Here is a 15,069-nt window from a genome sequence, read left to right as displayed (position 1 = left end):
ACATTAAGACATGTTGTAATTGTAATTACACAAGACATTTCAAAGATTACAATAAAAAAGTTCAAAATACTCACCAATAATTTTATGTTAACCAAACTAAAGCAACAGTTTCATTATACTAGGTTAAATAAGAGATATTAAACATGTATTTCATTTTTACTTTTTCTCTATTTTTGTTGTTGACATTATTATAGATATTCTCATCCCCATTCCCCTTTTGCCCAACCCCACCCAGCCCATGCCCGCCCTTCCCTCTGGACATCACCACACTGTTGTCTTGTCTATGGGTTATGTATGTATGTGGTTTGGCTAATCCCTTCACCTTCTTTTATCTAGTCCTCTTCACCCCCTTCCCCTCTGATTGCTATCAGTCTGTTACATGTATCCATGTCTCTAGATCTATTTTGTTTGTTAGTTTATTTTGTTCATTAGATTCTACATATAAGAAAGATCATGTAATATCTGTCTTCTCTGAATGGCTTATTTCACTTTGCATAATAATCTCCAGGTCCTCCATTCTGTCTCAAAAGATAAGGTTGCCTTCTTTTTTCCACCTCATAGTACACAACTGTATAAATGTACAAAGCTTTCATTTTTGGTTTATTAAATATAGTTACTATTACGACATGAAAAATGACCTTTGCAACACAGTTGCTCAAGAATACCATTAGTACTGATAAGCTACTGTTTTTGCAAAGTATGCTAGCTTTTAGACTACCATATACACTCATTTTCAATTGTTTTCTTCCTAATCCTCTTCATGTATTTCAGACACACTCATCCTAACTTTATCTCACTCCAATTTACATAGATACAGATGTCCTTCTGACATCCCTCCTAAAGAATGCATTGTTTTTAAACTTCATGTTTGCAGAAAAAAAAAATAAGGTGGTTTTTTTTTTCAATAAAATATCAGAAAGAACAGTGTTTGGAGTTTCTCTGCAAACACACTTGTCACTAACCACAGGAGTTAGAAATTTAACCACTTCCTATCTCAGTCTTAACATATTAACTGGTGTATTTATTTATTTATTTATTATTGATTGATTGATTGATTTGGGAGGAAGGGAAAAGGATGGATTTGTTGTTCATGGTGTTAATCCTCACCCAAGGATATTTTTTCTACTGATTTGTTCAGAGAGAGTGAAGGGAAGGGGGAGGGGAAAGAGAGAGATCAACTGGTTGCCTCCTGCACCAGCCACAACCAGGGCTGGGGATTGAAGCTGCAATCCAGGTGTGTGCCCTGACTGAGGACCAAACCTGAAACTTTGGTGATTTGGAAAACACTCCAACCGAGCTACCCAGCCCACCACAACAATTGATGTATTTAGAGAGACCACTAATACATATATTCTTAAGATATCCGAGTATATACCCAGAAATATTCCCAGGCATGGTACCTCTGAAAAAGCACCTAACATCAAATATTCACACACACACACACACACGCACATACACACACACACACACACAAAGAATGAAAGCAAAGTAATTTCTCAATATCATTAAAATCATCTCACCTCCTCAGGAAATTCTGTTGGGATGGCAAAGTGTGTTGTGGGATAGAGAGAATACCCACATCAAATTCCTTGATTTTCTTCTTTTCTTGATGCATATAGTCTCCTTTGATGAAGAGTACATTTCAAATATAGAGCCAAAAAAAAATTATATACCCAAAAAAGCAGTACTTAAATATAAGTTAAAGATCTACTATAAATAAAGCTATTGTGAACTGACTTAATTATCTTTACAGTAAGATATCAAAGAGAACTGTTTTCAGTTTCTTTTCTATTCTTAACTTTATAAATATGCATAAATACCAAACTACAATTACTAAAAATAATTAAAAATTTGAATCTACTCGTAAGTCCCAGAAATTAATATAATTGGTACATATAAAATTTCAAGATCCTCTTTTATTCAAGTCATCTATGATTTGTTTATGGCAAATTATTATAATACACAAAACCTTAAAACTGTTAGGTGACAGTATTTAACTTTCCATTAATGAAACAAATAATTTGACATTTTAAAGTTAAATAGGCATTGTAAATAAATCTCTAATTAGTTGTGGATGATGAAAAAGGGGCTACATAGTAATAATCTGACAAGCTCAGGAAAGGTCTGCATGGAGGGCCTTACAAACTCAGAGACTAACCATAACCACACAGTATAGTCTGATCATAAAAATCTCCAACAGAAGGTGCATCACAGCTAATAGTCACATTCAAGGCCTGTAGCTTCCTTGACAAAGATAAATCTTTACCTTAAGTGAACCTGTGTATTCTTTTTTTTGCATGTAGGATAACAAAGTAATCCTCTTTTCAGACTTCTCAGGGCATACCCACTGCACCAGAGTATTAGACCACTAGACTTCTCCGTTACCTTGTTCCCACATTACCATCTCTATATACTGTAGACATTAACTATCTTGTACCTACCAATTTAAAATAGTTATCTCTCTCTCCATTTTGTTTTTCATACATACCCAGAGATTTCCCCACCTTGCATCCCTAATCTACCACCAATAAATTTAATGTAACCCTTCATACAGCAATTCTGTTGATTGTGATGTGCAAAGTAAGATGTAAAACTGTCATTCTCTGGAACATTTCCTAGTCCGTTGAGAATTTGCAATTATCAGTCTGGCTCAAGTAACGTCATAAAGTCTCTACAGGTTTGAACGTTTCTTATGTCAACAAGTTACTTTCTTACTTATTTAATTCAAAAAACTTCTCTACCTTTTTATGTCTAATTAAATATTAAAATTACAAGCAAACATTTTTCAGAATCAAAGAAGATCCAAAATAAAAATATAATAAAGTTTTTCTTTTGTTAACCAATGTCACCCCAATAAACTTTTTTAAATAAGGAAAAAAGTTTTTCATGACTTAAGCAAAAGGATGCTAACATAATAAATATCCTTCTCTTTTCAAGATACCTTTATGCCACTGTCAGTCCACTAAAACAAACCTCTTGCTTATTAGTGAAGCACTGTTCACACTTAATATTCAGTGTCACTAATTCTCTCATGAAAGATAATGCTCAGTTAGAAACAGAATTTTAAATACTTCTACCCATAAACTTAGAATTGAGTACCGAATTATTTAATTTTTATTGATTGTACAGAGAGAGACATCAATTTGTTGTTTTACTTATTTATGCATTTACTGGTTGCTTCTTGTATGTGTCCTGATCAGGGATCGAACTCTCAACTAGGGGGAACTAGGACAAAACTCTAACCAACTGAACTATCCAGTCAGGGTGAAGTACGAAACTCTTAATTTTTCCCAAGTAAGCCAGTGGTCAAAGATGATGCTAAAAGAATCAGATGTCAAGATAAAAGAACAAGATGGTAAGACAGTTTCCAGATACCTTACATATCTATCTCTTCCTTAAATAAAAATCGGTTTTCTGCAAAAAAAAAAAGCTGTTGCCGCCCTGACTGGTTTAGCTGAGCAGTTACAGCATTGGTCTGTGGACTCAAGGTCACAGGTTCGATTCTTAGTCAAGGACTGGTACCTGGGTTGCAGGTTCCATCCCCAACCCTACTCAGGGTTATTCAGGAACAAACCAATCGATGTGTCTCTCTCACACTGATGTTTCTCTCTCTCTCTGTACCTGACCGGCAAAGAACCTTCTAACTTTGATCAGTAACAGTTCCCAAAGGAAAGAAGACTAGAACCGAGAGGAGGGATATGCTCCTCGCTCAGGTCCATGTTGCAAAATATAAAGATAATCTGATAAACATCCTGTAATGCAGAAACAGGCCAACCTCTCATAAGGTATTTATCTAACCAAAAATATCATGTCCTGGGCAGTGTGGTTCAGTTAGTTGGAACGTTGCCGTGTACACCAAAAGACTGTGGGTTTGATTCCCAGTTCAATCTCATACCTAGGCTGCAATTTTGTTCTCTGGTTGGGGGCATGTATAAGAGGCAGCTGATTGATGTTTTTCTCTTTCTCTCACACTCTAAAATCAGTGAACATGCCCTGGCCGGATTGGCTCAGTAGTTAGAGCATCAACCTGCGGTCCAGAGACCCGGATTTGGTTCCTGCTAGGGGCACATACCTTGGTTGCAGTTTGTCTCCGGCCCTGGTTGGGTTGTACAGGAGACAGCCAGTCGATGTGTCCCTTTCACATGGATGTTTCTCTCTCTCTCTCCCTCCCACTCTACTAGCCCTGGCTGGTTTGGCTCAGCAGTTAGAGTGTTGGCCTGCGGTCTAGAGAAACCCAGGTTCAGTTCCCACCAAGGGCACGTGCCGCGGTTGCAGTTTGTCCCTAGCCCTGGTTGGGTCATGCAGGTGGCAGCCACTCAATGTGTCCATTTCACATCGATGTTTCTCTCTCTTTCTCTTCCTCTGTCTCCCTCCCACTCTATCTGAACAAAAAACGAAAAAATGTCCTCGGGTGAGGATAAAAAAAGAAAAAGAAAAAAACTATAATCATGTAGAACAAATGTTTAATAAGAGTTCCTGTACCATCGGCAGTGACGATAGCACCAGGTTTTAGACCGGTGGAGTCAGATTGAACCATGGTTTAGCAACCTAGGTACTTTCAGTTCTGGTTAAGAACGATTTCAGAGGCAACACTTAAATGAGAAGAGAAAGTTTATTTAGAAATTCAGAGGTAGAAGTGAGCTACAAAACAAATTGTTCAGGAAACAATTCACAGAAGCAAAATAAGGGCTCTTGGAGCTCAGAAGAAAGAGAAAAGCAAGAAAACCCCACCTGGGGAAGAGAGTCAGGAAAGGCACATGCCTGCTTGGTCTTCTGCCTAAGGACTTGTAAGGGTTGAAATTTTAGGGGAGGTTCCAAGGGAGGATCTAACAGACCATTCATCAGCTTTCCAGGTGTATCCTTTCACCTGGTTGGCTACATGGCAAAGGGTCATTACTCAGTGTAGCTACTCCTGAGGTCAGCCATGGCACTGTTTGTCTGATTTTACTGCCTTTCTGGGCCTAGAGCTGAAACAGAACTGAAGCTTAGATGTTATCTCTAGAAACTAATGTTTGAGGAAATGGTTATGCAAGGATCCACATGTGAGTCACATAAGGCCACTTGTTCCTTGTTTCTCCTTCAAGGGGGGGGTCTACCACAAGACTAACAAAACGTCCTAACCAGAAGACTAAGGACATGAAAGGTTAAGGAGTCTAAGCGGCATAACCTTTGATATGCTATGGGAGGAAATGTTACCCAGGGTGCGTGAGGTTGTTGTTTTCCCAGTTTTGTCCACTGCGAGGCTCTTAGGGCTTTCCACACTGGTAACCTTGTGCACCTGGCCCATCGTTCTTGCTCTGCTCATGTCTGTCTAACTGCCTATTACAATATGATCATGTTAAATTTATTTTTCCATACTTAGTAAATGTTTTAAAATTAATCTATCTTTTCTGCTTTTCTTATAAAATATTAAAAACCCTTCAGAAGGATTCATGTAGAAAATTATTAAGATTCTAACTAAATTCAATTAAATTCATTCAATTTTATGAATATTCAGACATCAAAAACATCAATGAAAAACTGTCAGAAGTGAAGTCACTGGTACATAGCGTTAGACATACTAGACATAGTACGGCAGCTAACTAGACATAAGCCAGGAAAGGAAAATATCACCTGTAAAACATAAATGAGGGACCAATGGGAGAAAGAATATAGCAACCTTAAATACAACCATCAGCTAATGTCCAGATGGCTTACTGATCCTGATATGGCCTATGGCAGTTACACACCCTTATAACCTTTAAGGAGCATGCACATGGCTTGAAACCTGAACAGGACAGGTGGTACCACAGCCCACTACTGGCAGAGATGTATGCATGACAAGCACTTGGTTCAGTCTGTGTCACCCACTTGGAAATAAAATACTGCCTCATTTACTATCTGTGTCTCTCATCTGAAATCTTCCTTTTGAGAGAACAAGAATCGAGGTCTTCAGAACACCACAGCGACAGTAATGTATCTATTAAGGCTTAAAACTAGCTGCACATTATAGCCCATATATTAAATATCAAAAAACATAATTTCTTAAAATTATGATTAAAATATATAAACCAACAAAATATCTTGTAGTTAAGGCAAGCAATACCCTCTACAAAAATAACTACCTCATAGTGGCATTGTTTTATACATGAATTACACATATGTAATCCTTATGGGAAAAAGGGAAAAACCATTAAACAGTAAATCATTAATCAAGAAAGTTAAAACAGAATATCCTCCCAGTACAGTTGAAATCTAGGTATCTTTCATCCCAGATTATGTCATTTTTCACAATGGTAATAGCCTTTTTATTTCATTTATTTAAAAATTCAATGACTTCAGTCAACAACTATATACGCCATGCCATTCTTATCCTTGTGAAATACTGTTCATTTCACAAGGTACATCACCTCTTTATTTCAGAGGAAATGCTAATGTAAACACAAATATGCTTTTATTTTTTTATTTCTTTTTTTATCCTCACCCGAGGACATTTTTCCATTTTTTGCACAGACAGAGTGGGAGGGAGAGAGAGGAAGAGCGAGGGAAACATCGATGTGAAAGGGACACATTGAGTGGCTGCCACCCGCACGGCCAACCAGGGCCGGGGACAAACTGCAACCGAGGTACATGCCCTTAGCGGGAACCGAACCCGGGTCTCTCCAGACCGCAGGCGGACGCTCTAACCGCTGAGCCAAACCGGCCAGGGCCAAATATGCTTTTAGAGTCAACTCTGTAAGGACTCAGGCAACATGTAGTAAGTAATATGTTGGTAATAATTTTTAAATGATAAATACAACTATTAAATTATTTTTTTCCATTTAAAATGTCTGAAATAGCTGAAAACATAAGGAAAAATAAAATAGATTTAAATATCTCCCAAATAAGTCTAAACTTTTAGATTATGTATAACAGAAATAAACATGCATTTCACCTACTCCAAGCATGAAATAAAAGATATGTAGCATTAAAAAAAATAAAATCACTTACACAAGATTACAGAATGGAAGGTTCTAATCCAGTGTAGGAATATCTTGAACTCACTTCCTCCTAGACACACCAAATCTATAGAGCCAAGTATGAACAATTACCTCTGAAAAAAATCCAGAAACTAGCTGAGTAACTGCTACACACTGGTGTACAAAAAGATCTGTGATGAAATGCACAATTTCACCCTCAGCACAGTGAAAGCAGTGAAAGTTTTGGAACACAAAACTCTCAGCTTTTACTTAAGGGTTGAGCCCTCAAAACACCTAACTTTGCAAGCTAAGGAGATGGAGTCTAAGATACCCACAAAGCTATAAGGAACTAAGAGGCAGTTTTTAAATACTTGCAGAGACTCACTGGGTTTAACCTTCATGGTCCTGTATTGAGGTAGCAAACTGAAACAACCCCTCTTCTATGAAAGGGGCCTATCTTTTTGCTTATCTTTTTTTCTTTATTGATTTTAGAGAGAGAAGAAGGGATAGGGAGAGAAACATTGATAAGAAAGAACAGTGGCCCTGGCCGGTTTGGCTCAGCGGTTAGAGCGTCGGCCTGCGGTACAGAGAGACCCGGATTCGGGTCCCGCTAAGGGCACGTACCTCGGTTGCAGTTTGTCCCCGGCCCTGGTTGGTCGTGCGGGTGGCAACCACTCGATGTGTCCCTTCACATCGATGTTTCTCTCTCTCTCTCTTCCTCTCTCTCCCTCCCGCTCTGTCTGAACAAAAAAATGCAAAAATGTCCTCAGGTGAGGATTAAAAAAAAAAAAAGAAAGAACACTGACTGGTAACCTCCTGCATGCCCCCCACTGGGGACTGGGCCCACAACCTTGGGCATGTGCCCTGGCCGGGTATCGTACCAGCGACCTCTTGATGCATAGGTCAATGCTCAACCACGCAGCTACAGTGGCAAGGCATAATTTATCTTTTTTTTTTTTTAATCCTCACCTAAGGACATTTTTCCATTTTGTTCACATAGAGTGGGAGGGAGAGATGGGAAGAGAGAGAGAGAAACATCGACGTGAAAGAAACACACTGAGTGGCTGGCTTCTGCACGACCCAACCAGGGCTGGGGACAAACTGCAATCGAGATACGTGCCATTAGTGGGAACCAAACCCAGGTCTCTCTAGACTGCAGGCCAACTCTCTAACCGCTGAGCCAAACTGGCCAGGGCTAATTTGCTTATCTTAACAGATGTCACCTGAGGAGAAGGCTTCTAATTTAACATAACTCAATCAAGGGTGTTAAAAGCAGCCTGATTTGTACTGGACTGCAATATTCTTAAGAGACAGGCAGGTGCCATCTTCAAAGTCTCCCTCCCTCTGCCTTACTGCAGGTCATGGTTATCTCCAAGTGTGAGTTTATCCACACATCTGGTGCCCCAGTTTCTACAGCAGGTACTTAGGAGACACCACATGATCACTTGTCTCTGGTAAGCAAGCCTTGACTTCATCCATCACAGAAAACTGTTTAAAAATAAGTCTTTAATAGGCTATCCCTAAAAGTCACAGCACAGATGTAACCCAGCTCCTAATATAACCATGAGAGGGGGTATATTTGCATACCTGTTGCCTGAGGGTCCTGTTTAAGACTAGGCTGAAACTAGGTACTTGCTAAGATCCACCCCTTGGGAACACTGACAGATCTTGGCATACCCTCAACCACTGGGAGTCACTAATAAGAAAGACTACACTTGGATAACCACTATGCTTTGAGAGACAAAGCTAAGGCCTACAAGGGGAAAATTCCTTCAACAATGGGAAAAATAGTGTTGTAGCTTATATCTGTAAACCAACATAGAGAGTCAAGAAAAATGAACAGAGCAATATATTCCAAAAAGGACAAAATAAAATCTGAGAGAAAGACCTTAATGAAACAGGTTCAAAATCATGTATATGATCATAAATAAAAAGGCTCACTGGCTTCTCATAAACCAAAAGGTCACTGGTTTGATTCTTGGTCAGAGCACATGCTCAGAATGTAGACTTGATCCCAACAAAGTAGAGGGCATGGAGAGCCAGGTGACTGATGTCTCTCTCTCTTCCTCTCTAAAATCAATAAAAAAAATATTTTTTTAATTTATTTTTTAATCCTCTCCCGAGGACATTTTTCCATTTTTTGTTCAGATAGAGTGGGAGGGAGAGAGAGGAAGAGGGAGAGAGAGGAAGAGGGAGAGAGAGAAACACTGACGTGAAAGGGTTGCCACCCGCACAATCCAACCAGGGCCAGAGACAAAATGCAACTGAGGTACATGCCCTTAGCAGGAACCAAACCCAAGTCTCTCTGGACCACAGGCCAATGCTCTAACCGCTGAACAAAACCGGCCACGGCAATTTTTTTAAATGCTCACTGAGCCCTGGCCAATTTGGCTCAGTGATAAGAGCGACGGCCTGTGGACCAGTGAGTCACAGATGCAGTTTGTCCTCAGCCCTGGTCAGGGTCATGCGGGGGACAACCAGTCACTGTGTCCCTCTCACACTGATGTTTCTCTCTCTCTCCCTCCTTTCCACTCTATCTGAAGATAAATAAATAAATAAAAAATCCTCAGGTAAGGATTAAAAAAAATTTTTTCAAAAATAAATAAAGTTGATATGCTCAAAACAAGATGTGAAATAAAAGATTTAGTTAACTTTAAAATATACCAAAAGAGCCGTGGCTGGTTTGGCTCAGCAGTTAGAGCGTCAGCCTATGATCCAGAGAGACCAGGGTTCAGTTCCTGCTAAGGACACGAACGTGGGTTGCAGTTTGTCCCCAGCCCTGGTTGGTCGTGCGGGTGGCAGCCACTCGATGTGTCCCTTTCACGTCGATGTTTCTCTCTCTCTCTCTTCCTCTCCCTCCCTCCCACTCTGTCTAAACAAAAAATGGAAAAATGTCGTCAGGTGAAGATTAAAAAAATAGTAATAAAATAAAACAAAATATACCAAAAGAACTGTCTCATCCCCTCAAAAAACACACTGAACATAAAAGAGCTTCAGATGCTGTTGAAATAATTTGAAGCATTAAAACCACGGTTGTAATGGTAGTCCCAAAAGAGAGGAAAAGGGGTAGAAAAATATTTAAAATAATTACCATGGAAAAAGTTTAATTTTTGAAAAATTAAGTTACAGAGACATAAAGCTGGCTTCTTTCTCATCAAGTACTGGACATTAAGTACTGGAACAACATATTCAAAATGTTTAGACCAAACAACAAATAAACAGTGTCTTTCAGACAACAACAAAATGCATTATTCATACATACATAAAATAGAAATAACCCATGTCCATTAACAGATGAATGAATAAACAGAATATGGTACGTATATCAATATAATGAAGTGTTACCCAGCCATTGAGAGGAATGAAATAATGATCTGATAAAGACTATGACACACTTTAAAAGAATATGATCAGTTGAGGGAAACTTATCATATTCTGGCAGCCCACAAGAGCTCTATGATTATAATAAAGCTCTATGGTTGTAACTCCCTCTTAACTTTCTTTACCTTTGAATAAAGTACCTCTCTACCTCTGCAAACAGGTGTGTACATATGGCTTGCCATACATGAATGCACTTAATGCAAACCTTTCTTTTTTCTCCAAATAAATCCTTTTTGGTGATGAAATGCCAAATTGATAAAGATTTTCAGTTAACATGACACATAACATAAGTAAGCAGATGCAGGCCCTGGACGGAATGGCTCAGCAGATAGAGCTTTGGCCTGCTGAGGAGTTGTGGGTTTGTTTCTGATCAAGGGCACATACCTCAGTTGTGATTCGTCCCCGGCTCTGGTTGGGGTCGTGCGGTAGGCAGCTACTCGATGTGTCCCTTGCACGTCGATGTTTCTCTCTCTGTCTCTTCCTCTCTCTCTCTCCCTCCCACTCATTTGAACAAAAAATAGAAAAATGTCCTCGGGTGAGGAGAAAGAAAGAAAAGAAAGAAAAGAAAGAAAAGAAGAAAAGAAAAGAAAAGAAAAGAAAAGAAAAGAAAAGAAAAGAAAAGAAAAGAAAAGAAAAGAAAAGAAAAGAAAAGAAAAGAAAGAAACCAGACACAGCCCAGCAGGTGTGGCTCAGTGGTTGAGCACTGACCAATCTATCAAGAGGTCACCAGTTCGATTCCCAGTCAGGGCACATGCCCAACCCCCAGTGGGGGGCATGCAGGAGGTGGCTAATTGATGTTCTCTCTGATCAATGTTTCTATCTTTCCTATGTCCTGGCTTTCTCTAAAATCAACAAAAAGGAAAATATTAAAAAAGAAACCAGATACAAAAGACACTCTAACCACTGAACAAATACCAGCCAGGGCCTCATCCCCTTCTTATTCCTAGGAATGGTTTATAGAAAACTCCTTTATAATGCTGACTTAATTTGGTTTTCAAATAGATTTTTTCTTTATTAATGTTAGAGAGAAAGAGGAAAGGAGAGAGAGACAGAAACATCAATGAGAGAGAACATCAATTGGACACCTCCTGCATGTCCTCCACTGGGAATCGGGCCCACACAACGGGCATGTATCCTGACCAGAATCAAACTAGTGAGCTCTTGGTGCATGGGTCGACGCTCAACTACTGAGCCACACCAGCGGGGCTACAGACAGATCTTTAAAAGATAAGGAGCTGTTACTGAGCTGGATATTCAATAACTTCCAGGTGGACATAACTGAAGGTTCTTATTTACCTGAATATAATCTGCTCAATAAGCATAATTGTTCTAACTTGTGCTTGTCAGCTGGCCAAAGATCAAACACACAATATTTTCGGTGCATACTAGTTATGTTCTATTTGTAGACATACATATTTTGTTTAAATGGATATTCTAAAGATTTCAGCCAGCTGTGAGAAGATTCAAAACCAAGTTCAAACAGGGGTCTCCCATGTGTAACAGGTTTCCTGTCAGTGACACAGGTCAAGCCAAGAGTGATAGTTCCCTGTGGAGGTACTTTGGACACCAGGAGTTTATGAATTATTTCCATTGCTCAATGCATACTTCTGATAAGCCCTGTGCAATTTTTTAAAATCTTGCGTATTATTTTTTCTTTATATATTAAATCTAAAAATATATAGGTTGGGCTGCTGTGTGGGAGCCACAACAACTTCTGAAGTGGCAGTGGTGGGACCCAAGGCTCTGCCTTCACCTCAGGCCTATGGAGGACACGTGGACAGCTGAAGGGCTGCCAGCCTCAGCCCACAGCAGTGAAGCAGCAGCCTGAGGGTCTAGCACTGCTGGCTGGGGAGCTGATTTGGCTGATGGTGAAAAAGCTGTCCCAGGCTTGCAGACCAACATCCTGTGTACTGTGTAAGGCTGCAGTAAGATCCTGCCCAACAGCTATGCACTCAACATGCACCTAGTCAAGAGCCACCGTCTGCAGGATAGCACAGTAAGTCCAACAATAAAAGACTTGAAAATCATACCAAAATTCCACTGTTGTCCAACTGAAGGATGCCCTTGAGACCCTGAGAAACCATTTTCTATCATAAAACAACTCTTTATGAAAATGCACTGAAAAGTAGCATAAATGTACTAAGTGCAGCAATTCAGAATGGCACTGAATGGGACTTGAAAAGACATGCAGAGGATTGTGGCATGGTCTTCCAGTGCACCTGTGACTGTCCCTGTGCCAGTAGAACTCCACTGCAGTCCCACATCTTCCAAACTGGCTATGAGATCCCTGAAGAACACAGGGATCTACCTGGTTAAGAAAAGCAAAATGGAAAACTGCCTGCACAACCTTAAGTTGTTTAATAAGACCACTGAATCATTTAGCAACAAACCAACCCCAAGACTGGACACCCAAAAATTAGGAACTTCAGAAATAAAATTAGTTGCGTCTTTTGAAGACTCTTTCGGCTCTAATGCCAGAAAGCAGATTCTTAACAACAGCTCTAAAATATCCTCAGAAGTTGCTTTTACCAAAGCTCAGAATAGCTTTGGTTAAATTAACTACCTGTTATGCAGTTTTCTTTCATGACTATCTTTGTGCCTAAAGCTGGCTCCTCGCCCAGCCTGTGATGTTAGGTGTTGATTATGAAGGCTCCACCCCGGTGCTGTGCTCTGCCCTTATCAGTAGGAACTCTGATCCCTTCGTCTTGATTCAGAGGCCTGCTCTCTTTCAAAAATGATAAATCCTGTTGCTGTTGAGCCAATTAGTACAGGTGTTCAAGTGAACTTGGGTAAAAGTCAGTCTAATCCTTTATAGGAACTAGGGAACACCTGTCAAAAGAATAGCATTTCGCCCTGGCCGGTTTGGCTCAGCAGTTAGGGTCAGCCTGCGGTCCAGAGAGACCCAGGTTCAGTTCCCCCTAAGGCCGTGTACCTCGGTTGCAGTTTGTCCCAGGGCCCTGGTTGGTTGTGCGGGTGGCAGGCACTCGATGTGTCCCTTTCACATCAATGTTTCTTTCTCTCTCTCTCTCTTCCTCCCACTTTATCTGAACAAAAAAATGGAAAAATGTCCTCAGGTGAGGATAAAAAAAATTTTAAAAAAAAATTAGCATTTCTTCAATGTACAGACAGATCTATCTTATGCCACACAATACTTTATACCTCCTGCACAGTGGATCAGCCCTGATTCCTCTGTATCGTCTTGTTCTCAAACTGATTTGACATTTGGTTATCAAGTTCATACTCAAATATTTTGCCCAGTTCTAAGGTAACTTCATCTCTAACTGCTCAGAATGATGCATTTTTAGATGCCTCTTTCCAGTAAGGTGGAATTTCCAGGGAAACTCAAACCAGTGGAATGCAAAGTCCAACAGATGACTCAGTACTAATGGACTAAGCTGTAATGTGTAGACATTTTCGAGAATGTCCATTCACCATATGGAGTTTCTACAGACAACATTATAAGTAGCAGCTTAGGAGGAAAGACTCTCACAGTTTGTTACCTCAGAACCCTAAGACTTTAAGTAAAGATATTGAGAAATCAGCATCAGTTATAAACTTCAGTGCACAGAACAGTATGCTTTCTTCACAGAATATGACAGATAATCAGACCCGAACTATAGATTTATTAAGTGATTTAGAAAACATCTAGTCAAGTAATCTGCCTGGTCAGATACTGGACAATCATAGTCTTCCGTGTGACACAAATACTGGACCTGACACCCAGCTCCCATCTGGCCCAACAACTGATATCAAAGAGTTATTTTCAGCCTTAAATATCCAGACTCAAACTGAAGACGGTAAGCTTAGCACCATGACACTGAGCCAGTCTTAGAATCACTGGACGGAGAGACCCAAACTAACTTCTTACGTGCAGACACTTCTGCCCAGCCCTATAGTTATAGGGGGAATTTTAACTTCTTAGGCCTTGAAATGTGTGACATGCAGACAAAGACAGACTTCTTTTTTTTTATCCTCATCCGAGGACATTTTTCCATTTTTTGTACAGACAGAGTGGGAGGGAGAGAGAGGAAGAGAGAGAGAGGGAAACATCGATGTGAAAGGGACACATCGAGTGGCTGCCACCCACATGACCAACCAGGGCCGGGGACAAACTGCAACCTAGCGGGAACCGAACCTGGGTCTCTCTGGACCACAGGCGGACGCTCTAACCACTGAGCCAAACCGGCCAGGGCTAAAGACAGACTTCTTTTTAGACAATAGTCCTCACCTGCCTCTAGGAATTATTCTGAGACACTCCAACTTTTCCATGAGTAATGATTCATCTGACAAAGACCCAAACTGAAGAAATCGACACTGCTAAAAATATATCTGCTCTATAAAGTAAGGTTCAGTCGTACAGTACAGAAACACAGACCATGCATTCTGGCTTTGAAACCCTGGGGAGCTTGTTCTTCACCAGCAATAAAACTCAAACAGCAATGGATAACCTCCTTCCAGCCAATTTGGCCTGGAACACGATGGTATCTCAGTTCAGCTTTGTAGAAAACCGGACATGTATAGAACCAGAGTGTTCCAAGTTCTAAAAGTGGAATCCACCTGTGGGATGGCATCTACAATTTCCATCTTGGTTTAGAAAATAAAGAGTGGAGGCAACAGTGTTAAATCTTTTGAATGTAGTTAATAATACAGTTGTTTTGATTCTTTGAAGTTTTTTGCCTTTTGTTCTTATAAACCATAAAATCTATGTATAACTGTGAGTGTATTATAAACTGAAAATGTTGATCTATAA

At 40.0% G+C, this 15,069-nt stretch overlaps 1 pseudogene; it reads left to right on the top strand.

The window, feature by feature from the left end:
- The first annotated feature begins 12,276 nt into the window (after positions 1–12,276).
- On the top strand, positions 12,277–14,863 carry LOC118616755 (annotated as a pseudogene).
- Positions 14,864–15,069: the final 206 nt, after the last annotated feature.

This window comes from Molossus molossus, unplaced genomic scaffold (genome assembly GCF_014108415.1).
Source record: "Molossus molossus isolate mMolMol1 unplaced genomic scaffold, mMolMol1.p scaffold_m16_p_40, whole genome shotgun sequence".
Lineage (NCBI taxonomy): Eukaryota > Metazoa > Chordata > Mammalia > Chiroptera > Molossidae > Molossus > Molossus molossus.
Note: the sequence above shows the minus strand (reverse complement) of the source record. Positions and strands in the feature narration are given on the sequence as shown.